Source organism: Patella vulgata, chromosome 1 (assembly GCF_932274485.2).
Source record: "Patella vulgata chromosome 1, xgPatVulg1.2, whole genome shotgun sequence".
In the NCBI taxonomy this organism is placed as follows: domain Eukaryota; kingdom Metazoa; phylum Mollusca; class Gastropoda; family Patellidae; genus Patella; species Patella vulgata.
Genome location: NC_065879.2, coordinates 4,657,972 through 4,685,848, shown reverse-complemented (window position 1 = coordinate 4,685,848; position 27,877 = coordinate 4,657,972). Strand labels below are relative to the sequence as shown.

At 36.8% G+C, this 27,877-nt stretch overlaps 1 protein-coding gene across 1 annotated transcript in view; it reads left to right on the top strand.

Moving 5' to 3' along the window:
• The first annotated feature begins 3,491 nt into the window (after positions 1-3,491).
• Positions 3,492-27,877, top strand: part of LOC126808494 (muscleblind-like protein 3) — a 222,094-nt gene continuing 197,708 nt past the window's right edge. The window contains exon 1 of the mRNA XM_050533247.2: positions 3,492-3,681. The gene's annotated coding sequence lies outside the window, so the exon portion shown is untranslated. The remainder of the gene's footprint in view (positions 3,682-27,877) is intronic.

Genomic DNA, 27,877 nt, shown 5'->3' with positions numbered 1-27,877 from the left:
TAAAATTGAACAATATGTTAGTCCTGAAATGACCTAGTTTGTGTGCGTGTGTTTGTGTGTGTGTGTCTCTCTCTCTAATTTACCTAATTAAGATCTAAAATTAGTAAAATAGATAGTTACTAATCGATAGTTACTAATCGATAGTTACTAATCGATACTAATCGAGTGTCGACTTTGAAAAGACGTGGACCTTACTAATTATCCAAAACCTAAAATACTACGTTTAAATAAAGATTTGAGTCAAATATATTTTCAACCCGTTTTGTCTTTTTACTCTTTTAATCCTTTTATAAGTAAAACAAGAGGTTGGCTTCGGGTATCACCATAACTACTGCACGCCACTGTATGTACGTGTTACCACAGACAATATAATACGAGCGCATTGCGAAGCAGGACCCAATTCACCGTCATTTTCGTAAAACTAAATAGATTTGAGAGATTACGAAAAAATCAGACAAAATCACTGTATAAGCTGAAGTAGGTCCCATTTGGATAATTTGAAACATTGTAATATTTTAGGGCCCTGTTTCACGAAATTTTAACTAAAGATAAAATCAAAATTTTAGTAGATAAATCAATTTTGATTGGCTAAGCACTAAAATCAATCTAATATTATCCAATCAAACTTCTAAAATTTGGATTTTATCTTTGTTAAAATTTCGTGAAACAGGCCCCCAGACCATAGATCCGGCTTTTCCCGTATTTAGAAGCTAGGATAGCCACTGCATGAATGTCGGGACCCTCGGCAATTATTTTTTCGATGGACCAAAGGAGAAAGTAAATTCCCTTATAACTAAGTCTGTATTTCACCAGCAAACAATAATATCCGATAGACCAGTGGTACGACAACCAATTAATCTGCAGTCTTTACGCCCAGATACCGGAAGTCCGATTGTAACACGATGCCGCCTTCGTCTGTCCATACATATCTATATCTCAAGTCATGCTTATATCCGTGGATCCTTTCGTTTCCAGTCTAGACTTATTGACCATCGGTTTGTGAAAATGGTTTTAAAGCTGATCAGTCAGACATTTCAGAATTTCGACAAGCATTCTTAAACCATGTTCACCCGAGCTACGCTCCACACTTCATCTTCTTCTTTCCATCCAGTATTAGTTATTTAATGTAATAAACCTTTGAGAGAGAGAGAGAGAGAGAGAGAGAGAGAAACTAGGCCATTTCGGGACTAACATATGGTTCAATTTCATTGCAATAATTCGCTTGCGCGAAGGGGTTTTAGCCGTGGGAGGAAACCGGAGGACCCGGAGAAAACCCACGAGGAACAGACGACCCACTCCTTGTCACGTACAACCGAGGAATCGAAACCATGTCAGTTGACTACCCTCGATAATACCTCTTATTTCCCTGGTATGGGCTGGCTCTATGCTCTCTCTCTCGGTCCAAAATCCTAGCACTGCCGCTGGCTGGTTGTGATTTTGTTTTCTTCACATTATTTGAAGGCAGTTGGGCTAACCTAACACCTCCATGTCGTTCAGTACCCATGGGGGTTTCTGAATAAAAATTCTACTTCAAACTTTTTTCCCCAGACAAATATTCAAGTAAACTGCATAATAGGACCGGAAGCCGGAATTAAGACTCGAGAAGCCCTCATCTTTGAAAAAGTCACGTAGCCCACACGCCAACTCCTACAATTGAATATAATTTAAAACGAAGCTAAACAGAACAAATCTCTTCAATACCCGGTACTGTAAATATTTAAATATTATTGTTGTACATATTTATTTGGATGGGTTTTTTTATTTGTCATTTATTGTGTGGTTCATGGTTCATCTGCATCATAGTGCCCGCCTTCCACTGGTGCCCTAAGCACTGGTTAGATCTATTTGATAAGGCCAACTTCAAGTCAAAGGTCACGAAATGTAAACAGGGCTAGTGCTAATCCCAACCCTAACTGAACCGGCAACTGCGAGGCGAACGGGTGCCGTAAGGGTTATGAAACGTTAGACCAACGGCCCGTGCTTTCTGTGGGGGGGGGGGGGTCTGTAAAGAACCCGATAACCTCACCCTGGACCTAGTCCTAATGCTTATCCTAACCCTAGGGGATCACGTGGCTAAGTGGGTAAGACGCTGGCTCGCTAGCCTGAAGGTCGGGTGTTCGATCCCTGCATTGGCCGAGAAAGTTCATCCAGATTTTCCGGCGTGGTTCTCCCTTGTCAGTGATGCAGGACGGAGGGGCTGACAAGGAAAGCTGTCTAGTCGTTCGGATGGGACGAAAAACCGAGGTCCCGTGTACACATTGGCGTGTACGTAAAAGATCCCTTGACAGTTGGAATTCGATATAAGAGTAGGCCGTAGTGTCGCTGTCCGGGCAAAATTTCCCTCATAGCACACTGTATGGCGTATGCCCGTCTTCATTAGCCCAGTTCGGAGCAAAACAGTAGGACGTTAAACCCCATTTCATTTCATTTCATTTATCCTAACCCTACAATCTCGCCAACAATCTTATTTACATCTCAACGACCTTGACGACAATTGAGCTGGCCTTAACAAATAGATTTAGCTTCAAGTACGTGCTTATTTTGCTTAAGCGGGCTGGCCATTTTATAGGAATTATAATTATGCTTCGTATGCCTTAATTTTGATCAATTCCAGTTGGCCGATTCCAATTTATAGCTCTTCATTAGAAAGCAGGTCTTTGTTAATTCCTTGCTAGAATTTATAATAAAAAATTGTTTCAGGAGAGTTTTATTCTCCTATCGACGAGAGGCAAATTTTGTTGTAGGCCTAATTGTCAATGGTATTTGACGCAGTTGTCAACTTGGGTAAATCTGATTAATTTCTGCACGACAGGGCGGCTATCACTTTCATTTGTGACGTTCGATAGAGTAAATTCGTGTTAGAATTCTTAGCACAGTCGACTTCCTCCACAAAAGAGTTACGTAATGAGACGCCATTTCTTGTCAAATTGATACGATCGATGACATGATGCACGCGCTTAGAAACCCTATTTTAATTTCACACAAAGAATCTCAGCATTTTTTAAAAAATATTTTACATCATCGCTGCCTTTTCGATCGAGTGGTGGTTTAGACCTGCAATGGACCGGTGTCATTTGGGTCTTGGTTGATTTGTCATAGGTTCTAAAGATTTTTGGGTTGGTTTTTTTCCATCAATAAAATAAAAATGTGAAATTTAAACTAGTCATCCCACGCCATCCAATAATAAACCCCTTATACAGCCCGCAGTATAGACTAATATATTCCCGAAGCCGAAAGTGCAAAAGTCCAACCCAAAGAAGAATGAATAAAACTAAACGTTCTATGGGCTTTTATTCATCAATAAAATGGAACTGTCAAATGTAAAGATCGACACTCCATCCATAGATAATATATTCAGCTTCTACTTCTACTAAATATTATTAAACTTATAAATATGTAGAAATTATAAATGGCACCGACTAATTTCAATAGCCCCACCCCCTTTCCATAGGATTTCACTTCACGCATGGTCACTTTCCAGTTCCGGCGATTAGGGAAACTGCTAGTGTTGTGCTTTCGCCTGGTTTCTACATGCAAATTATTCTTGTGATTTGCATAAGTTCTGAATGCATTATTTTTTGTTTTTTTGGTTCTTGAAGTACCCCGCACCACGTTGAAAGAAAGCCGACAATTTATCAGTTGACATTGTTGTATTGTATCAAACATCCTGGTAAAATGCAGGTGAGTTTTGACTTTTAGTTTTTGTTTCAAACGAAAAATTGAATGAATCAAAACCAGATTTCTTCTTGAAGTTCTTTGATTTGCGTTTGGAAGTAATGGAACACATTTATAGCATTGGTCAGCGAACAGTGTTACTATAGAATTCTTTTGAAAAACTGTCAATTTTATGATCTTTGCTCTCAGATAGCCTACAGAAGGTGTCACCCCGGCCACTGTAAGCCACACCCCCTTTTCATTTGCACCCCCCGCCCATCACCCCAGGCAATATTTATTATCAATCAACTTTAAATTATTACATGTTTATTTAATTATTTCGTTTGGTCTTTATGAACCTGATAATCTACACTGCATATAAAGATATTATATTCAGAGCAGCTGCTGTTTTATATTAGTCAGGTTATGCATGTGACTTAAAGATGGGTTCCCAGAAAAGTATTTATCGGGTGGTTATTTCCAATAAAAGTATGGTAATTTTGGTATATATGGAAAGTAGAGATATCCAATCTTACTAGAAAAATACTGGATTCCCCGAAAAACACTCATAGAGCGTATACAGGACAAAAATGTAAGGGTTCCCCTCATCAACAGCCCCACGATTAGGAGTGTCTGCACGCATGACGTCAAAGGTCACATTGAGCGCTTGATGTACAAGTTGATAAACTTTATGAAGAGTTAGACGTACAAAACTTTCTGAGATAAAAATGGGGGAAAAAGACGCGGGTAGTGGATAATCCGAGAATTTAATTAGGATTCGATATTTGTAATAAATAGTAAGCGATAAAAGACAACTTTGTCTTATGTATGCAATGAATTCTCCTCTGACTTCCAAGAGAGGTAAGTCCCGTGATGTAAACATGACCTGGTTTGATCGAATTTTTATAGCAGGGCATTCCTTCGCAATTACAATGTTTAAGAAGGATTTGAAGCAAAGTTATAACAAATTAATTAGTTTGAATATGTTTTTAGTCCATATAGACCATTAAATCACCCAGTTTGTACACGGAAACCCATCTTTAATGTGAGTTAACAGACAGGGCCCCGTTTCTCAAAATCTTAACTAAAGATAAAATCCAAATTTTAGTAGACACTTCAATTTTGATTGGCTAAGCACGAACATCAATCTAATATTAACCAATCAAATTACTAAAATTTGGATTTTGTCTTAGTTAAAATTTCGTGAAATAGGCCCCAGATCATTGGTTGATTTAAAGTAGCCAAGTCTTTAACTCAATATCATCCAAAGTCTTTGACATTGAAAACATGAATTATTTGTCAATTTAAATCAACATTGATGATGTGATTTTACCGGGAAAAGATGCATGCTTCTGATATCCAATATTTCAGACAAAATAGCCTACATATTTTACCATTGGTACACGAAACGTGTACCATAATGCATTTCTGCGCCATTTGTAACAAGGAACTCAAAGAACAAGGCTAGACATATTCCACAATTCATGTCAAATGGTGACGCAATATTCTTTATCTGGAGATTATGCGCAATAAATACTACTGGTGTAGACTGGAATAACCAGACGCTAGAGATTGCCATCTGATTGAGACCTCTGACGTATTTCGCCGAACATCACTGATTAGAAATTACAGTAAAAACGGAACCAATTGAATGTAAATCAGTTTATATACATTCATATTACATTATTATATACGTTGCGACCCATTTGTGTCAATTTGTAGGTCCCAAATATTAACGATTTAACTCCTTTAAATTAGGCAGCTGCATTTTCATTGGCTGCATATTTCATTTATAAAGCATGTCAGACGTTAGTTAGGTAAAATTGAGTCCGCTAAAATATAAATGGATGATTAAATTAGGCATCTGAATTTTCATTGGCTGTTTAGTGTTTTTACAGTATGCACATTAATAAAACATGTCAGGCGTTAGGTAAAATTGAGTCCGCAAAAATATAAAATGAAATACAATACCGGTATACAGACCATAAAACAAAGAAATTTAAAACATCTGATTTTAATCACATTAATATTCATGTATCTGGTCTGTCATCTTAATGTCATTTTAACCAAATAGTTAAATGATTCTTTATCAAGGATTTCTGTTTTTAAGATTCTTGATTGTTAAGCAAAGAGCCACGTCAAAGCAACCTTGATTCATATAGAAAGAGCTACATAAATTTTGATTTCTTTTTCCTTTTTGTAGACACCTTTTGATCTGTCATTCTTTCTTATGTTGGCACAATATAGGTAGCAATAAAGCATACATAATTGCTGTGGGTTGACAGAATACATTTAAAGATACATTCCCGCGTACAAACTTTGTGATTTGATGATATATTTGGATTAAAAACATATTCAAAGTAACCAATCTATCAAAAATTTGCTTCAATTCCCTCTCAAAACTTTGTATTCACCGTCGCCGGGGATACCTATAGCTATAAATAAGCTGTTGTTAGATGCAATGTCTGTCAACTTCATTGTGGGAGTGTCCATTTTTCAGAATGTATTTATCATTACTTACTGTACATTTACCATACATATTGAGGCCTAAGTAAATTCTTAATTATTTCTGTTAACGTCTTTATTTGCAGAGTTTTTTGTACGTTGACACCCCTCAATGTTCCCAAAACCGCCTAACCATTTGATCAAGAAATAACAACCGCTACCCCACTTAAGCTGGCACACAATAAGCTGGCAGATAACAGTCGGGTTGCCAGTTAGTGATACCCTGACAATTTTGCCCAATGCTTGACCCATGGGTGTTTTTTTGGTAATCCAGTATTTTTCAAGTAAGATTGGGTGTCTATACTTTCCATATATACCAAATTTGACATACTTTTATTGCAAAGAACCACCCGACAGTATCTTTAATTGATGTTTTGATAATTGCCTCCAGAGTTATGCCCCTTCATAACATATGCCCCTTCATAACATATTGTTTGTCCCCGGGGGTGGGGGGGGGTTGAATCGCTGAATGGTTTGCACGTGAATGCTTTATCATAAGGTTTGTCATTGAGTCAACTGGCGTGGTTTCGATTCCCCAGAGTAGGGTCGCCTGTCCAACCTCATGGGTTTTCTCTGGGTCCTCCGGTTTCCTCCCACTGCTAAAAGACCCCTAGGTGCAAGCGAATTATTGAAATAAAATTGAACCATATGATAGGCCCGTAATGACCTAGTTTGTGTCCAGTGGATGTTAAACTCTCTCCATCTCTCTCTCTCTCTCTCTCTCTCTCTCTCAGTAACTGATTAATTAGGCAAACAGTACTTGAATCCCTAATTCCCAAATGTCTTGTGGTACTCAAATAACTGTCTGACATTTTGATTATGTGGCGGAGTACTTTATTTATATTTTGGACTAAGCCGCCCAATGTCTCTCTGTCCATTACCCATTAGCTTCTTCTTACACAGCTTTTATTCCCAATGCTTACTGTGGCTTACTGGCCAATTATTATGACCTAATTGATTTTTAGCCTATCATATAGACAAAGTGCTGATGTCTTCACGTTTGACCACCTGCCTATCAGTCTGGCTTGGCGAGTAAAGAAGACTGATATTTTTGTCGTCTGATGGGATTTTGACCAAGCCCTTTTATAGGTGTTGAGAGATTTAGATTAACGGTATATATAAACAGTATGTTTATTATTAGTAGGCAACATTATACAATTGGTATTGTATTTGTTATGTTTATTATATTAGTAGCAACATTATACAATTGGTGTATTTGTTATGTTTATAACTTTTTCTCTTTTATTTTTTCACACATTATTTGGCTTACTGAGTACTTTACTGTAGGGGGTGTGTGGATGACCGAATGGTTAGCAGGCACGCGCTGTATAATAAGGTCTGTCATTGAGTTGACTGGCGTGGTTTCGAATCCCCGGTTGTACGTGACAAGGAGTAGGGTCCCCTGTCCAACCTCGTCGGTTTTCTCTGGGTCCTCCGGTTTCCTCCCACTGCTAAAGACCCCTACGCGCAAGTGAATTATTGAAATAAAATTGAACCATGTGTTAGTCCCGAAATGACCTAGTTTGTGTCGAGTGGACGTTAAACCCCATTTCTCTCTCACTATACTGTAGGCCTACTTTTTTACTAGCACAAATGTTGAGGGTTACATCTCTGATTTTGTAAATTAAAATGATAAAGTGAAAAGCCAATCTGTGGTAGAGCCAGGTGTTGTTCTAAATCAGATTGTACGCTCAAATGAATTGGTCAAACTTGAACATTTTGAAATAATTGCATAAAATGTCCCAGGGGTCTTTATTTTTGTCCGTCTTCATTAGTCCAGTTTAGGAGCAGAACAGTAGGACGTTAATCCCCATTTCATTTCATTTCATTATTTTTGTAGTACACGTAGAATTGAGCTGAAACAAAGTCATTAAAGGTCACTGGAAAAGCTTCATTTTTTTTTAAATAATGCAACATATCCTTTCCATAAGTATAACATGATCCCAAATGTCAATATTACCTGCAACAGGTATATTTCAACATTAGTAATTTCCGCCTTTCTGCGTGAGTAGTCATAACTTTCTGTCAATAAACAATCCATGATGTGATTTTTGTCTTTCTGCTCATATTCTAGTCTATATTTTATGAGCAGAAGGACTAAAATGACGTTCCGGATTGTTTATTGACGGAAAGTTACCAATGTTGAAATTTACCTGTTGCAGGTATTATTGACATTCGGGTTTGTGTTATACTTATAGAAAGGATGTTGCCATAATTACTTGCATTATTTAAAAATTTTATGAAGCTTTTTCCTTTGACCTTTAATGACTTTGTTTCAGCTCAATTCTACGTGCACTACAAAAATAAAGACTCCTGGTACATTTTATGCAAATATTTCAAAATGTCTAAGTTTGACCAATTCATTTGAGCGTACAATCTGATTTAGAACAAAACCTCTACCACAGATTGGCTTTTCACTTTATCATTTTAAGAGATTTGGACCAAAGGTACAATACTACATTCTGTAACTATATTAATGTTACTGCATTGATTAAATTTAATATTTTATGATTGGTTTTGTGTTTGCCAAGATGCTTAACTGCCGGGATCTTAATTGGGTGTTTTTTGTCGGCCTTAGCCGCTTGAAGTTCAATCAAGCCAATTGGTAAAACAATGAACCGGCCACTATGGTATCATAAATCTAGTTTCTGCTCAATTACAACAGGTTAATTATTACTCGTTAATTAAGAAGTCAATCAATTTGTTTGCCGGCTACAATAACAGTCATACCTTAGTGAAAATCGGCCATGTAGTTCTTAATCCGAGTAATTAGCACAAGTAACCGTAATTTTGTTATTCGGCCGGTAAAAAACCAAAACAAGCTTGCTGATTATTCAGCCATGCAGCAATCGAAGGAAGATGATCTTGGCATGGATTGTGCATCTATCCTTCGCCTTCGAAGCTTTGTATGAATTCCATAGTGTACCCAGGGACGTAACTAGCTCATAGCAAGGGGGGGGGGGCGGAAAGTGTTCTCAAGGGGTGCTGTAAAATTGACGGACAATGTATGTTTTTATGGTCGACAATTTTTTCACCCCCCCTCCACCCACCCCCCCAGGTTACTGCCTTGGGTGTACCGGTAGATATTAAAATAATAATTAGATCATGAGTGAACTGTAAGATAAGATATATACTACCTGAGATGGGAGCCATGTTTGATGGGTCAGTGAATAAGATGTTGGCTCACAAACCTGGAGGTCCTGCATTAGATCCATGGGGGGGGATGGCCGAATGGTTAGCGTGCGCGCGCTGTATCATAAAGTCTGTCATTGAGTCGACTGGCGTGGTTTCGAATCCCCGGTTGTACGTGACAAGGAGTAGGGTCGCCTGTCTAACCTCGTGGGTTTTCTCCGGGTCCTCCGGTTTCCTCCGGTTTCCTCCCACAGCTAAAGACCCCTACGCGCAAGTTAATTATGTAAATAAAATTAAACGATATGTTAGTCCCGAAATGACTTAGTTTGTGTCGAGTGGACGTTAAACCCCATTTCTCTCTCTCTCTCTCCCTTGTCAGTAGTGCAGGACGAAGGGCCTTGAAATGGACAATGTATAGTCATTCATATGGGACGAAAAACCGAGGTCCTGTGTACATATTGTTTGGCATGTAAAAGACTGCTTGGCAGTTGGAATTCGATATAAGTGTAGGCTGTAGTGCCGTTGTCCGGTGTATGCCCGTCTTCATTAGCCGAAGTCCGAGCAGAACAGTAGGACGGTAAACCCCATTTCATTTTCTATCTCAGATTACAAGTAGGTACCAAAGTAAGAAATCAGTGCAAAGGAATAGCAAAAGAAAAATCAATTAATAAGAACTAAATGCATGAAAACTAAGTATTCTGTTTTCATTTTTAATAGATGCATTAGCAATATGAAGATTTCACTTGTACTTAGTGTCTTTAAAATCACTTCACCATGTTCTCGAAAAACCCCAATAAGCCGACTAAGCTGACGTAAGGCACATTCTTAATAATTCATCAAGTGGCTTTGTTCTTAGACTGGCAGATAAAATTGACATTATTGTTGCCTCAAATACTAAATGTCTTTAACTTGAACTGAATATGTCTGACTGGGTTATGGAATTGTTCTTCAGATTGGCGTCTTTCTTTGTTTAACATTTATAGTGTAGAGTTATGATGGCACAAACAGTGACAATGTTGTGATTTTATTTGTGTTTTCATGTGTGGAATCTGATAGTCGAATCTAGAAATTGACATTGTTGGTTACTGCTGATTTATTTGTTTATTATTTTTTTAGCTTTATTCTTATGATTTCTTTGATGTTGAAGTAATTATTCTTTATGTTAAAAATACATTAGTTAAGGTTTTAACAAAGAGTTGGCAGTTGAAAAATAGATGATAAAAAAGAAAATATTGAAAATTTCAGTCAAATTACTTTATGTTGATCGAAGGTATTACTGTTGGAAGTTTGGACTAGAAATAGGCATCAACTATCTCTGCACCGTCTTTGAGAATTGCAGATTGTTTGATTGACAGACGATAACTCCACCCACATATTCTCAATTATCGGCAGTCTCCGGTAGTGACGTCAGTGATTAACGGTAAATGTTAGCTTGGTCAGCCATTTAATGATTTAATTAAAGTAGCTAAGTCTCTAACTCAATATCATCCAAAGTCATACACGTTGATAATAAGAATTATTTGTCAATTCAAATCAACATTGATGTTGTGATCTTACCATGACAAGACAGGCTTCTGATATCCAATATTTAAGACAAAATAAACATTTTACCATTGGTACACGAATCGTGTACCATAGTGCGTTTTAGCGTCATTTGCAACAAGTGACCAGAAAGAACGAGGCTAGACATATTCAACTGGAGAGCCTGCTCAATAGACTGGAATAACCAGACGCTAGAAATTGCTATAGGGTTTGAGACACAGGCCGTATTTCGCTGGACATAACTGATTTGAAATTAAGGGTCAAAACGGAAACAATTGAATGTAAATCAGTTTATATACAATCAGATTACATTATTATATGCGTTGCAACCCATTTGGGTCAATTTCTAGGTCCCAAATATATGCGATTTAGCTCCTTTAAATTCAAGATGTATCCAAGTCATTTGAGGATAAACAGGGTTGATTTTGGGCTTGCTGTGTAAATAAAGGGCTAATTAATAATTCCTATAGTATTTGAAGCCTATAGAAAGACTTGCAATAGAGCTAAATCTATTTGTTAAGGCCAGCTCAATGTTTGTCAAGGTCGATGAGATGTAAATTTAGTGCACCTGATTGTTGGCGAGATTGTAGGTTAGAGTTAGGTTAAGCGTTGGGGCAAGGGCCAGGGTTAGGGTTAGGGTTTGGGATTAGCGCTAGCCCTGTTTACATCTCGTGACCTCTGATAAAAAACTGAGCTGGCCTTATCATTTAGCACTAACCCTTGCAATAGGCATATTTATCTCCTAACTAATGTATCTTTCAATGAGTTAAGTAGATTTAGTCAAATTGATATTGTAAGCACTATTGGAGTTTTGGTGGCTCAGGGATTGTGGCGCTTGCTCACTAACAAGGTCATCTTGGTTTTGACCACAGCATTGGCTGAAAAAACTCCTGGAGATTTTCCAGTCAGATTTCTCCTTGTCAGTGGTGCAGGATGAGAGGGCATGGCAAGGAACAGATATCTAGTCAGTTGGATGGGACAAAAAAAAACAAGCAAGGTCTATATATTTACCTTTGTACTCTTTGGTGTGCACATCAAAGAACCGGAGGATCACGTGGCTAAGTGGGTAAGACGCTGGCTCGCTAGCCTGGAGGTCGGGTGTTTGATCCCTGCATTGGCCGAGAAAGTTCATCCAGATTTTCCGGGACGGAGGGCCTGACAAGGACAGCTGTCTAGTCGTTCAGATGGTACGAAAAACCGAGGTCCCGTGTACATATTGGCGTGCATGTAAAAGATCCCTTGACAGTTGGAATTAGATATAAGAGTAGGCCGTAGCGCCATTGCCCGGGCAAAATTTCCCTCATAGCACACTGAATGGCGTACGCCCGTCTTCATTAGCCCAGTTTAGGATCAGAACAGTAGGACGTTAAACTCCATTTCATTTCATTTCATTTCACTTCAAAGAACCCTTGACAGTGGGAATTTGATGATGCATGGACAGACTTCTTCAGCCCAGTTGGTGTAGAGCAGTAGGATGTTAAACCCCATTTTATTTCATATTGAGATTTTTTCCAGTTACCCCTGCTTAACTGGGATTGTAAACCGTATAAATGATGTGCTGGTCAAACATTTTGACAATAATTTTCATATGTTTCAGTCGTTGTTGTTTGTATTTTAGAAGAGAGCTGAAAAAGGCTCCCCTTAATCAACAAATTGAAAAAATCGCTCCCTTAAAAAAACTCTCCCAGTTTTGATAATAAGAGTGATTTAAGAAATTAAGGAGAGTGATCTGATATTAAGGAGAGTGATTAGTTGTGTGTATTGGAAATAGTTCTGAAGATCAATAACTGCATGTTAGGGGGTCGTTCCTGGATTCATAAATGATAATAAACCCCCCATGTAAAGGAGAGCGATTTTCAGTTTTAAGGATAGAGAGAAAAAGCTCCTCTCGGTTGACATTCAGGTGAACAGCAGGCGCTTATCGCTCGCCTTAAAAAAAACAATGACTGATGTTTGAAAATCTTTTTTCACACATTTTGGGGATTTTTTACCCTACTTCCTGAAATTGTCAGGCTAGTTAATGACAAGAACAATCAATTTTTGGTGAAATTATTCCTTCCTCATACAATCTGATAAGAGGAAATAACTCTTATTCAAAATTTTTAACGATGACTAATGGGGGGGTTGGATGGCTGAATGGTAGCGTGCGCGCGCTGTATCATACAGTCTGTCATTGAGTCGACTGGCGTGGTTTCGAATCCCCGGTTGTACGTGGCAAGGAGTAGGGGCGCCTGTCCAACCTCGTGGGTTTTCTCCGGGTCCTCCGGTTTCCTCCCACTGCTAAAGACCCCTATGCGCAAGCGAATTATGTAAATAAAATTAAACCCTATGTTAGTCCCGAAATGACCTAGTTTGTGTCGAGTGGAAGTTAAACCCCATTTCTCTCTCTTTCTCTCACGATGACTAATGATGGAGATTAATAACTCTTCGTAATATTAGGATCCTGTTGTAGTTTCAATTAATTTGGTCACATGTTAAAGGGACAATAACACTCTTGCTGGCTTGAAAGCTCCAGAAAATAAATAATATCTCTATCTAAGTACTAGATGTTTAAGTGTCCTATCTGTTGTGTAAATTATCCATTACATCCTATTTTACTTGTCCAGAGGGTTCAAAAATATTTTTAAATCCAAGTCACATTAGACGTTTCAAACCATTATGTTGAACTTTTCAAAATTTTTAAATAAGGTGTGTTAAGATGAAATTTGTATCATCAATTAATTGAAATATTGTAAAATAGTACAATTTGTAGACCAGAATAAAGATTGGGACATATTATTCAGTTACAACAAGAGTGGTATTGAGCCTTTAATGTGCGTTTTCGTTTACAGTGTTTCCTAGGCTCTCGGCTATCCTACTGCTGAAGAGCTCGACTCGAATTGTTAAAATTGAGAGAGAGAGAAATGGGGTTTAGCGTCCACTTGACACAAACTAGGTCATATGGTTCAATTTTATTTCAATAATTCGCTTGCACGAAGGGATCTTTAACAGAGGGAGGAAACCGGGGTACCTCTACACTCAAGCGAATCGTTAAAATAAAATTGAACCATATTTTAGTCCCGAAATGACCTAGTTTGTGTCGAGTGGACTTTAAACCCTCTCTCTCTCTCTCTCTCTCTCTCTCTCTCTCTCTCTCCCAGCTCATTCCTTCACCATTCTTCTTGATGTTAGACCCCGGTTCCTTCCTTCTCCATTTTCTTAATTAAATACTGCGTTTGTTATTGACTTCTTTTTCTTTGTTCATGAATGGATTTTTTCCTGCTCTCCAAATAAAATAAATCCCAATATTGTATAATGACTGCACATGGTACTTTATTTTTAACTCCAGACAAAAAAAAAATCTTTTGAATAACCTTTTCTCTAGAAAATTAGTCACATTAAAACGCTTGAGGACAATGATTGCAGTGACACATTGAGTTGTGGCTGACCAATTATGACATCACACATCCTTATTACATAATAAGATAATTAATATTCTTTCATTCTCATGTAAATTGTCTCATAAAGTTTTTGATTTCGCCATTGATTTTCTGCCATAAGTGTGAACTTTGCAAGATCTCTGCGGAAATGAGTGAAGAAACGTAATTATCGACTTGTTTTAGAAAAAGCAACCTTTGCTTGCATGGAGTGACGTTTTCATTCAATAACGTTCATAATCAGGCCACTTCCCAAACATTTCATGCCGTTGATTTTAAATAGAAGACATGCTGGCTATAAGGGAGTAATTTCTTGTAGATATTTTTTTTTTTTGGTCAGAAATTTTTTCTCAAATTTTAGATTGTCATTGAGATTGTTCAGAAATCTATTTAGCGTTTGCAAAAGCTATTAAATGGAGCAGGTCATCGTAACCGTCTTTTGAAAAGAAACACGGGACATAAAATTTCTGTGTTTGCTCAATCAAGGATTTATCCAGAAAACATGGCCATCAAATGTTTTTCTTTTGCTTCTTTTGCTCCAAACATTTTGATGTTACGTTTTTGCAAAAATAAATATTCGATGTTAAAGTAAATTTTACCATCAAATTCCTAATATCAGAGCGTCTTTGAAATAATTTTAATATTGAACGTGAAATATATCATCAAAGGTACGTAAAGAATGCTGCTAATGCCTTTATTATTAAGAGAAAACTGTTAACTGAATATTATTCAGTAATCAAATGTTCTTTTCAAAACAAATGAATGTTGACACATGTGCTACATATTAAAGTGCTTATTTACTCTCAACAGAAGCCAAGGGCTCATATTTTGCACCTTGTTTAAGTTTTCTCCCCAAGATTTTATATTGCAACAGGATATGCAAGGACAAAGGTAACATGTTCAATTGGATGTTTTGGTCGTCATAGAAACTGAAATACCCACTGGGGGTCTATAGAGTAAAACTGGTGTTGCTGTTTCTAACAAAAACATTAATTGTCACAGACAGGATAATTTTGTTGCTCAATATTGTATGGTTGTGAGGCAAATGGCTTACTGGATGAATATGTTTCTATTAGCCAGTCGAACATCAGTGTTATAGTGCTAAATGATAAGACCAGATAAATTTTTCGTCATAGTTCACGAGATGTAAACAGGGATAGCATTAATCCCAACCCCAACCCTGGCCCCAATGTTTACTCTAACTCTAACCTACAATCTCGCCAACAATCACCTGCCCTAACCTTATTTATATCTCAACGACCTTGACAAAAATTGAGCTGGCCTTAACAAATAGATTTAGCCGGAACATCAGTGTTTTAGTTTGATGATAAATGTTGACAGATGACATATTATTTTGACATGGTTAATTCTAGATTCAATATAATAGTAGTATGAATTAGATAACAAACTGAACTTCTGAACTTCAGACCTGTAACACAGAAAAATGAGCTCTAATAAAAGCTATGTTTTTAATAAATGAAATGAAATGAAATGGGGTTTAACGTCCTTCTGTTCTGCTCCTAAACTGGGCTACTGAAGACGGGCATACGCCATACAGTGTGCTATGAGGGAAATTTTGCCAGGACAGCCACATTACAGGCAACACTTATATCGAATTCCAACTGTCAAGGGTTCTTTTACGTGCACACCAATGTGTACACGGGACCTCGTTTTTTTGCCCCATTCGAACGACTAGACAGCTGTCCTTGTCAGGCCTTCCGTCCTGATCACTGACAAGGGGTAACCACGCCGGAAAATCTGGATCCATCTACAGTTTTTGGAAACATAACCACAGGTCAAAGTTCTGAAGATTTCTTTTTTCCATTCTTCCTAGGTTTGTCGACTAGTCAAAAATCAGAGTAATTTTGACAATTTTCTGCAGATTTTCTGCCTGTGTCACCGAAACTTTCTTTTAAAAATTTGTTTCAAAATTGCCAGGATTGTTGAAACGGGGTGAATGAGGAATCCTAATGAAATGCAGTCATGCAAAATGTTTTTGCAGAGTTAATGCCCCTGGCTGTCCTCCGGTTTCCTCCCACTGCTAAAGACCCCTATGTGTAAGCGAATTATTGAAATAAAATGGAACCATATGTTAGTCCCGAAATAACCTGGTTTGTGTTGAGTGGAAGGAAAACCCTATCTCTCTATCTTTCTCTGTTATAAGCCGATCTCTCAACATGTTACGGATATACTGAAAAAGTCCGTTATGTTTCTTTGGATTACGTAACTTCTTAAAGATACATTATGGGAGATTAGATAAAGAGCTGGCAGTTCTCACTATAATAGTTAAAAACTAGATAATGTAAACGGATTTTGCTGAAAATTTCAGTCAAATTGATCCACTATGAACCAAGATTTTGGCAATTGAATTTTCGGCCTAGCCTTGATCATCATTACTAAAGTCGGTAGGATAAAAAAACATAGACTCGATTATCCATTTCATGATTTAATTATGAATGGAAGTCGAATAGCAAATCGGAACCTAATCCAATAAACATCGCAGCCTAGCGATGCCATCTAGAGTTGATTAAGGCCCGGATAAGTTAATTAATGTCTAATTAATAATTTAGATAACATTTCAGGCCTAAAGAAAGACCTGCAATAGACAGATTTAGCGCTTGTATGTTTAAGTGTTTAAAATTTGTATATTTTGTTTTCTTCTTCAGGCTAGAACTAATATTCGGCACCATCTCTCTCTCTCAGGGGAGATGATAAGTCTTTCAGAAGTTCTAGTGGCAACTCTGTGTCACAAAAACTGGTCACTGTTATTCTTATTCTGTTCAGGATTCTTATGACATGGACATGTAATCCATCAATCATTATCTAATTACTCATTCACATTACTCAGTAGTTTGTCTTGACATGCTCCTAGTCTTAATTTTATTTCTTAGCGATTTTAGTTCAGTTCTCCATGTTTAGATATAAGTTATTTAATGTAGCTCAGCTTGTGATCAAGTCGACATTATTTATAAGATTTTAATGAAACTTACAATGTGGCTTACACAGGACCTCAGTTTTTTTTTTTAACCCATCCGAATAACTAGATGCTGATCCTTGATGCCAGGCCCGCTGACCTGCACCACTGACAAGGGGAAACCACACCGGAAAATGCTGAAGAAGATTCTCGGTCACCACCAGGATGGGAGCTCCTGGTTATTCAGCCACTGCAGCTCCCGGCATACAGTGTAGTGATCCTAGTGCAGTTGAAATTTAGGAACTTTCCTGTGTTCTCAGAATTACATTATGAATTTAAGCTGACAGAATGTTAAAGATACATTGTCACAAAAGTATTCATCGGGTTGTTATTTCCAATAAAAGTATGGCAAATTTGGTATATATGGAAAGTATAGACATCCAATCTTACTAGAAAATTTATTACCCCCCAAAAAAACATGGGGCTAGCACTGGTCAAAAATGTCAGAGTATTACTAACTGGCAACCCAACGGCTTGTCCGACGGTTTATTGTGTGCTAGCTTGACTGAGGGAGCGGTTGTTATTTCTTGATCGAATGGTTAGGTGCTTTTGGAAACATTGAGGGGTATAAACGTATAACAGACTGTGCAATTGAACAACGGAAAAAGAAGTTGACAAAAAATAATTCAAGAATTAACTTAGATCTCAGAATGTATTGTAAATGGACAGTAAGTAATGACAAATCCATTATGAAAAATGGACCATCCCTCAATCAAGTTAGGTGACAAACATGGCTTCTAAAAACTTTTTTTTTATAGCTTGGGGTATCTCCCTGCCAATACAAGGTTTTGAGAGGGATATAAAGCATATTTTTGATATGTTTTTAGTCTAAATATATCATCAAATAACACAGTTCGTACGTGGGAACGTACCTTTAAAAACTATTACTTTCATCTTTTCAAGTGCTTATCATCTTGCATAAACGACTTTAATGTTAATATCATTGGTTCAACTAACTTTAAAGAAATACCAGTTGCTTATCAGAGTTATGCCTCATTAATTCCTGATTGACATTGATATTTCCCATTCTTTAGATCTTTTTGTAAATTAAATGTCATTAAATGTAAATTTAAAGAGTTTGAGACACATCCTGGAATCACATATTTCGAGGTATCCCTGTTTTATAAATACCTTACAAACCTCATGATTGGATTAAAAGTCTTCAAATGTTTTTTTTTTTGTTTTTTACATATTTGTATGTTTGTTTCATTTAAAAATAGAGCCTATCCATTTTATTAAATTTAAAGGAGCTAAATCGCTAATATTTGGTACCTAGACATTGACACAAATGAGTAACAACGCATATAATAATGTATTATGAATGAATATAAACTGATTTATATTCAATCGGTTCAGTTTTTACTCTGATTTCAAATCAACGTCCTACTGTTCTGCTCCTATACTGGGCTAATGAAGACGGGCATACGCCGTACAGTGTGCTATGAGGGAAGTTTTGCCGGGGCAGCGGCACTTTCGCTTACTCTTATATCGAATTCCAACTGCCAAGCGATCTTTTATGTGCATTCCAATGTATACACTGGACCTTGGTTTTCCGTCTCATCCGAAGGACTAGACAGCTGTCCTTGCCAGGCCCCCGTTCTGCACCACTGACAAGGGGAAACCACGTCGGTAAATAATTTCAAATCAGTTATTGACTCATTGACAGACCTTATGATACAATGCGCACACGCCATCCAACCCCCTACAATAGAAACAAAAGAATTAGAAACCAAATTGGTTTGGCTTATTGGGCAACCCATATCATAATACCCCCTAGTGCGTCTGCATATACCTGGGGAGAAATGAAATGAAATGGGGTTTAACATCCTACTGTTCTACTCTGACTGGGCTAATGATTACGGGCATACGCCATACAGTGCGCTATGAGAACAATTTTGCCAGACAGTGGCACTACGGCCTACTCTTATATCGAATTCCAACTGCCAAGGGATCTTTTACTTGGACGCTAATGTATACATGGGTCCTCGGTTTTTCGTCCCATCCGAACGACTAGACAGCTGTCCTTGTCAGGCCCTCCGTCCTGCATCACTGACAAGGGGAAGCCAGGTCCGAAAATCTGGATGAACTTTCTCGGCCAGTGCAGGGAACAAACACCCAACATCCAGACTAGCGAGCCAGCGTCTTACGCACTTAGCCACCGTGACCTCGTATCCCAAAAGAACTAGAAACGAAATTGGTTTGGCTTAATATAATGGGCAACCATTGGATGGCTGAATGGGTAGCACGTGCACGCTGTATCATAAGGCCTGTCATTGAGTCAACTGGCGTGGTTTCGAATCCCTGGTTGTATGTGACAAGGAGTAGGGTTGCCTGTCAATCCCTGTGGGTTTTCTCCCGGTACTCCGGTTTCCTCCCACTGCTTAAGACCCGTATGCGCAAGAGAATTATTGAAATAAAATGAAACCATATGTTAGTCCCAAAATGACCTAGCCTGGGTTGAGTGGATGTTAAACCCCATCTCTCTCTCTCTCTCTCTCTCTCTCTCTCTCTCTCGCATATACCTGTGGAGGAAGATCAAACATATGGTATCCACAACAAAAGAACCATAATACACAATAATATGGATTATAGAAGCATGTATTAATGCATGCCTGAAACAAAAAAATACATAAAAACTCTTTGATGTTACGCATTCCTTTTTTTCATTCGTATTTGCCGATTGTTCATTCTTGTACAAGGTGTTGTTTAAAGTATTATTTAATGGCTCACGACCGTAATCACGTCTACAAAGGGTTTTATCTACTGTGAAAATAGACAGTATCAGTGCATGTGGAAATGAGGAGGGTGATATTTTTTGCACGGTCTCCAGAGTATACTCAAACTAGAAACTAAATAATTCAGGTAGGAACACTATTATGGTTGAGTTATAGTGACAATTCTGACATTTGCTGGTGGAACAGACGTGTGATTTGCTCGTTGCTACCATTAAAATTGTGTCACTACATTAATAAGATTTTCACATGAAGAAATATTAATTTTTAATATCATATACCGTTCATAACTGTCTTTTTTTTTGTCACTTGCGCTTTTGTATTGCAATGATAGTTGTTAAATGGGAAACTGTTGGTAACAAAAAAAAAACTGTTGGCCATGTGAACTGTTAAAAAGATCTACAACCCAGCCAATCTGAGCTTGTGACAAATTTACAAACCCTGTTAATGGGTTGACAAGTTTTTGTCACATTTTTGAATGAAAAAGTTTTGAAATTCAGAAAGTTTGATCGTTGATGATGATACTGAAGAAAATTTTCAATGGAACTTTTTAAAACTCAGGAAGGATTTGTTTTTTGGGGCTAATAAGGAACCCTGTTAAAATTCATAAATTATTTGCAATGGATTGTTATAAAACTTGGTGAGATTATATGGCCATGGTCATAAGGAGACATCCTTTTGAAATTCAGGGAGGTGGGGTTGGATGACCGAATGGTTAGCATGTGCGCGCTGTATCATAAGGTCTGTCATTGAGTCAACTGGCGTGGTTTCGATTCCCTGGTTGTACGTGACAAGGAGTAGGGTTGCTATCCAACCTTGTGGGTTTTCTCCGTGTCCTCAGGTTTCCTCCCACTGTTAAAGACCCCTGCATGCAACCGAATTATTGAAATAAAATTGAACTATGTGTTAGTCCAAAAATGACCTAGTTTGTGTCGAGTGGACGTTAATCCCCCTTTTTCTCAAATTTGAAATTCGGTATGGAACTGGGTTTAGATTGTTAATTAGGTTTCATAGAAGGACCTTGAAGTAAATTTTAAAAAAACTCTTATTGATGCAACATTAGTTTGGCTATCAAGTAGAGCCCTAAAGCCCTAAGACAATTTTTGGATAGTAAATTTCAAACACATTTTGCAGAGCAAACAAAATTTAAAACAGGAACAAAATAAAAAAATTAAATCGATTAATATATACCAGATATCAAGTCTGAACCCTTAAAGGGAAATAATAATTTTTATTTTGCCGCCAAAATGCTTGCCGATCTCGATATATTTAAAATCGGTATCGATTGTCAGCCCTAATTGTAATTAGTTTTAAGCATCGTCTCCTTTTATGTGATTACTCTTAAAACCATACAAATGTGTTTTAGAGAAAAATTTATGAAATATATTTTTTCACTTTGTAAATCTACAAGTCTAATTGAACCTGTTAAAAATCTATTAATTTAGATATTTTAATTTATATATAGATATTTTAATTTGTATATATTTCTTATCTAGATATATTTTATGGTTGATATAAAATCAGTCTAAACAACATGGCGTTGTTCATTGTTTAATTTCTGTACTTGTTAAAGAATAAATAAATAGCAGCACCAAATGACTCATTGATTACTCGCAGCAGATTCACAAGCATCCATTAAGTTCAAACTTTTATTTCATTATTTAGAGTTTACTTTACCCGTGGAGATGTATGTGTCATACTTAAATTCAAGCTGGTGTAGCCGACATGCCATATGCAACAAGTGTTCATTCATATATATAAACACAATCTACAGGGATGCACCTTATGCTGTTCTGCACCAAAGAACCCATTCAAATTGATTTCTTTTACATAAACAATAGTTGAAAACATGGAAAACAAATTGTATACTTAATTTGTGCATCTACCTGATTATGACTCACTCGGTGACCCGTTAGTAAATTAAGTGACAGATCGTCGCCTGATTATTTCCATTTACATGTCGTTTCTCATTAGAAAGATGAACTAATAAAAGGTTTTCATCTTTGTTTTGTTCAAAGATGGATCGAGATTGCATGCAACTTAAATCCAGTCTTATGTTTGTTTTTTTATTTTTTGTTTTTTTTATTCGGAATCTACTTTTTATTTGTTTCCGAGTAAAAAGATATGGTCTATTATAACAAGTTGAAAAATAGCTCATCAATCCAGAAATAAAAAAAAAATAAATAAAAAAAAAATTAGTATTCAACTGTCATTTGTCATTAGTCACCCATGCATTTGAACAGAAATCATTTGTTTGTTACCTGCAGGCAAATGCTTGATGAACGATTTCTTTGACAGGTGAACAAGCATGTCTTTAGTTGGATTTTCATGTAGCCACAGCTCATTGCTTTATAAAGGTTGGGTAAAACTAATAAGCGCTTAAGAGGGCAAATGATTTTTCAAAGCATAAAGGGTGATTGTGTAACCACAATTAAAATAGCATGACATTTGATTATGACTGTTTATGGTTGAATTGTTTGACATGTGGTACATCATAACATGTCATCTTTGAATATTTGACATGTGGTACATCACTCTGTAACCCGGGTATCATTTAATCTTGTATCTTGTGTATCTAGCACTAATTTCTTTCATATTCATTCAATATCAAATCTGTTTAAAAATTCACAAAAATCATTTAAAATCACTCAAAATTCCAGTATAAAACTGACCATTCAATTTTGATAATGAGTGTCAAAATGTGAAAGAAATTAGTGCTAGATACACAATATTATACTTGTGTGAAACTGACCATTCAGTTTTGATAATGAGTGTCCAAATGTGAAAGAAATTAGTGCTAGATACACAAGATTAAATGATGGCCAGGTTACAGTGTCATAACATGTCATCTGTGAATATTTGTATATGCAGCTTGGTTATTTATTATAAAGTCTTAAGAATCGTGTTGTAAAAAACATACCTGTCTTGTGCTTTATCCTCAAACTAAGACCACACTAATTTATATTTTAGGGGGGGGGGGGGAGTGGATGGCCGAATGGTTACTGCATCTGCGTTGTATCATAAGGTCTGTTATTGAGTCAACTGCCGTGGTTTCAATTCCCCACTTGTAGTAGGGTCGCCTGTCCAACCTTGCAGGTTTTTTCCGGGTCCTCAGGTTTCCTCCCACCTCTAAAGACCCCTATGGCCCAGTGAATTATTGAAATGAAATTGAACCATGTGTTAGTCCCGAAATGACCTAGTTTCTGTGGAGTGTACATTAACCTCTCTCTCTCTCTCTCTCTCTCTCTCTCTCTCTCTCTCTCTTTCTTTCTCTCTCTCCTTATGTTATTTTATACTATTTGTATCATTATAAAACACCTTTACATTACATTTTTATTATACGGCAACATTTTTATGTGGACGTATTTGTTTTTGGTTGGCTGGCAACTTAACTTTATGATAATTATGTAAAATAACTGTTTATCAGAGACATATGGAATGTAAAACACTTGGAATAAGTATTTAATATCTTCAGCACCTAGATGTCTGTGATATGAAGAGGTTTTCAAACATTGGGGGTTTTTTTTTGCAAATTCACTTGCAAGATGAAGCTTCTTTTAGGTAGTTTTATCTTTTAACCGATTTTCATCCATATGTTCATTATCTTCTCAACAGATGTATCCAACGTATATGACATGTTTGACAGTCGATCTATTTCATCTCGTCAAGTGGAGGGTGCAAGCTAATCAAGTGCCATTGTAAATGCTGTGCCAACACGTTTTTCCATAGCCAAGAGATGCATCCATTTTTTATTCCAAGATTTTAAATGGAATACATCTGTAGCATGGGTTTTGCCAGACTGACAAAATAAATAAGACAGTTGAAATTGTCTGCATGTCAGAAACAAACTGGAAATGTTAACAAAAACATTAATTTTTTGTGAAGACATGTTTTTACTTTCTTAAGTTTTTATTTAAGATAAGTCGAACCATTTAGGCTACTAATAGCTTCTTTTTTTAAAATGAAAAATAAAAGTTTACGTGTGTCTTGAAACATTAGTTATAGGTAGTTTAGATTATGTTAAAGATACATTAGTTAAGAGTTTAATAAATAGTTGGTCATTCTTGCTATAATAATTCAAAAATAGATGATAAAAAAAGAAAATATTGAAAATATCAGCCAAATTACTTCATTCTGAGCCAAGTTATCACTGTTTGTTGTTTTGACAAGATGTATGCGTAGTGATACCAGGGCACTGGTATATTCGTGACTTAGCCTCGCTTTCCCATTTTTAAATTAGATTTTTAAATGGCGAACCATTCTAATCGCGAGTATCCAATGCCATCGAGAGTTGATTGTGGTCTTGTTTTGTTAATAAATGTGTAATTAATACTAATAGTTTAAAGATACAAACTGGGTGATTTGATGATATATTTGGACTAAATACATATTCAAACTAATTAATTTATCATAATTTTGCTTCAAATCCGTCTCAAAACATTGCAATTGTCGGGGAATACCCTGGCTATAAAAAAATCAATCAAAAGAGTTCATGTTTGTGTCTTGTGACTTACCTCTTTCAGTAAATAGCAACGCAAGCAAGGTCAGAGGAGAATTCATTGCATAGCCCGGAAAGTGTTGTACGTCTAATTTTTCATAAAGTTTATCAAAATGTACATCAAGCGCTCGATCCCTGCATGCAACCTTCGATGTCACGCGTGCAGACACTCCTAATCGTCAGGCTGTCGATTAGGGAAACCCTTACATTTTTGTCCTGTATGCGCTCCATGAGTGTTTTTCAGGGAATCCAGTATTTTTCTAGTAAGATTGGATATTTCTACTTTCCATATATACCAAAATTGCCATACTTTTATTGGAAATAACTACCCGATAAATACTTTTCTGGGAACGTAGCTTTAAATAACATTTCAGGCCTAAAGAAAAACCTGCAATAGGCAGATTTACCTCTTGCATAATGTATGTTAAAATAATTTCCAATTCATATTCAACAAGTAGATGGTAAAACCAATTTTATATTTTTTTTTATCAATTTCGAGATACAGTGGACTCTGTCACTTCCGACATCCGAATACTACAACATTCTGTGAAATCCGTCATCATTTTCATGTCCCAATTTATTTTCTTATTACTTTAACCAAAAATGTTTTGAGTAGTCCGAATTCTGAATATTCCGAATAGCGGTCTTGTCACACGATTTGCGTTGAATTAACATTGGATAATCCGGCCTTCAATCAGTGTGTGTTAACCGACAAGCAATCACCAATCAATTATCTGTAAGCATAAAACACATGTTGGTCTTTGTTGATTATCTTGAAGAATTGCGCATGCGAATTTCCTCTATTATTGAAGGGTATTCTCAGGAAAACATTTTTAATTGTGATGAAACCAGTTTGTTTTTAAGGGCATTACCCGACCATACATTGTGTGATAAAAAAAAGAGGTGCACTAAAGGCGGTAACTTTTCAAAAGAACGATTAACAATCTTATTTTGTTATAGTGCGATCGGTGAGAAACTGAAGCTCCTTGTGATCGGAAAAGTGGTATTCGACGGTAGAATAATACTTCCAGTACAATACTTCCGGTCCGGTATTGAGGCAATATTGTGTCGATCCTGTACGATGTCGGAATTGACAAGAGTCTACTGTATAACATTTATCCCACGTTTCAGTAATGGTGAAATTAAGGGTGGGTAAAGATGATGCATGAAAATCCTTTATTATCATTCTAGGGCTTCTGTGTATTTAGATGAGGCATTTTTGAAAGATTAGACATCAAACTCAAATGTGAGACCAATTTGGGTCGTTAAAATTAAAAATATATAGCCCGTTCAGACGCGCAAGTTGAACTGTTTTAAAAAAACAAAACAGGGATCATTAAACCAGTTTAACTTTGTCGTCTGAACACAAATGTGGAGCAAATAAACCAGTTTAAAAAACCCAGCTCGCAACCTGTCTTTGAGAAGGCTTTCTATTTTATACTCATTCATCTTGGCTGTTTGAACGGGTTGGCTTAAAAACCCAAGCTCCAGCAGTACGCGGTAAGTTACGTTCCTGGGAAAATGGCGGCAACATGCAGTGCCAGTGTTATCGTAAGCGTGCATAAAGAATATGAAACTATCCATGGGTAGTTAACTCTAGATATGTGAACGCAACACGATGCTGTCTTAAAAAAACAGTGATTTTAAACTGTTTTAAAAATAAGTATCCGAACGGTATATAAAAGCTATAAAAAATGAAATTAGATTAGGTTCTAATGTATTATTTATAATTCAAATTTCATTAAAAGTCATCCGACTTGTTCGTATTTCTTATTAACGCTGTCATAGTTTTTGAAATATTTATTAAAAACTTGCTTGAATGGTTCAGCTAGTTATCAATTTCTCTCACAGAAATGTTCAAAAGGTCAGAGTTGTTTAGTTGTTGTTTTAATAAAAAAAAATAGAAATCGTATAAATCTCTCTAAAGAGTGATTTGAGCTACCTGTATATAGAAATCCCTTGCAAACGACAGAAATAGTATTCACCTGGCATGGGGTGGCTTCATTGATCTGAGGAGCTCTGGTTACAAGCTGTTTAAAGGAGGTCGAAGTGCTAAAGAGGGATTGGATGGCCGAATGGAACCATGCTGAAAAATCTGGATGAACTTTCTCGGCCTATGCAGGGATCGAACACCCGACCTCCAGGCTAGCGAGCCAGCGTCTTACCCATTTAGCCACCGTGACCCCCCCCCTTGCCCCTGAAACTTAAATATTGTAAAAGTTGAATCTCTAAAGGGAATATCAGTCCAAAAATGGTTGAATTCCATTAAGAATTTACAAAGATATGCTCCCTATGTAAACAAGCCCACTGTCATCATTCGTGAAATCTTAATTCATGAGCTTGTTGGGAGGGTTGGATGGCTGAATGGTTAGCGTGTGCACGCTGTATCATAAAGTCTGTCATTGAGTCAACTGGCGTGGTTTTGAATCCCCGGTGGTACGTGACAAGGAGTAGGGTCGCCTGTCCAATCTCGTGGGTTTTCTCCGGGTCCTCTGGTTTCCTCCCACTGCTAAAGACCCCTACATGCAAGCGAATTATTGAAATAAAATTAAACCATATGTTAGTCCCGAAATGACCTAGTTGGTGTCGAGTGGACATTAAACCCCATTTCTCTCTCTCTCTTTAATGCAATTGAATCCAAATTGGGAGATTATAGCATTGATATTTGGATGTTTTTTTCCTATTTAAATGTTAAATAATCTGAGTACATATTAGCACAGACTATGCCAAGAGAAATTTGATATTTTTCAAGAAAAATTCCAGGTGTGGGTGTATTAACTGTAATCTATCCATCTGATGTTAAACAACAATTTTAGTAATAAATTATTGATCCTATCTGGCGGGCTAGTTCTGTGTTATTACCCAACAATTATATGATCAACCTTGGAAAAGAGCAAAAGTCTGGTTCTTGAATTCAAAAAAATAAAAAAACTTGGAATTTCCCAGTCTGGGTTCTCCTACTCCTAGTCACGTTCAGGAGTCTGACAATGTAATAGTGTCTAGTTCTTTGGATTGGATAAAAAAAACATAGGTCCATATCTTTATGGTTGGAATTGTAGGATGTAGGAGAATGGGTTAAAGCTCAAAATAATATTTAACTTTTAAAACAAAAACAAATTAAAATTTCAACAGATACAATAAGCTCTGATGATGATAAGCTATTATCAACCCTGTTAATATGTTGCTGTGTTATATCAGTAATTAAATCTATGTTTATTTCACATTTTTTAATATCCCAATCATACTCCTAAATCAGTGTGTACATGAGATAAGAGAATAATCATCAAACATTTTTATATCATTTCCTGCTCAGATGGCAATGTATATAAGCTAATTTAAAAATACTGGCGCTTTTAAGCCAGGGGAGTGTAGCCCTCACACATAAGCCCTGTTTACACATGGCTGGGATAAGTTTGCCGCTCTC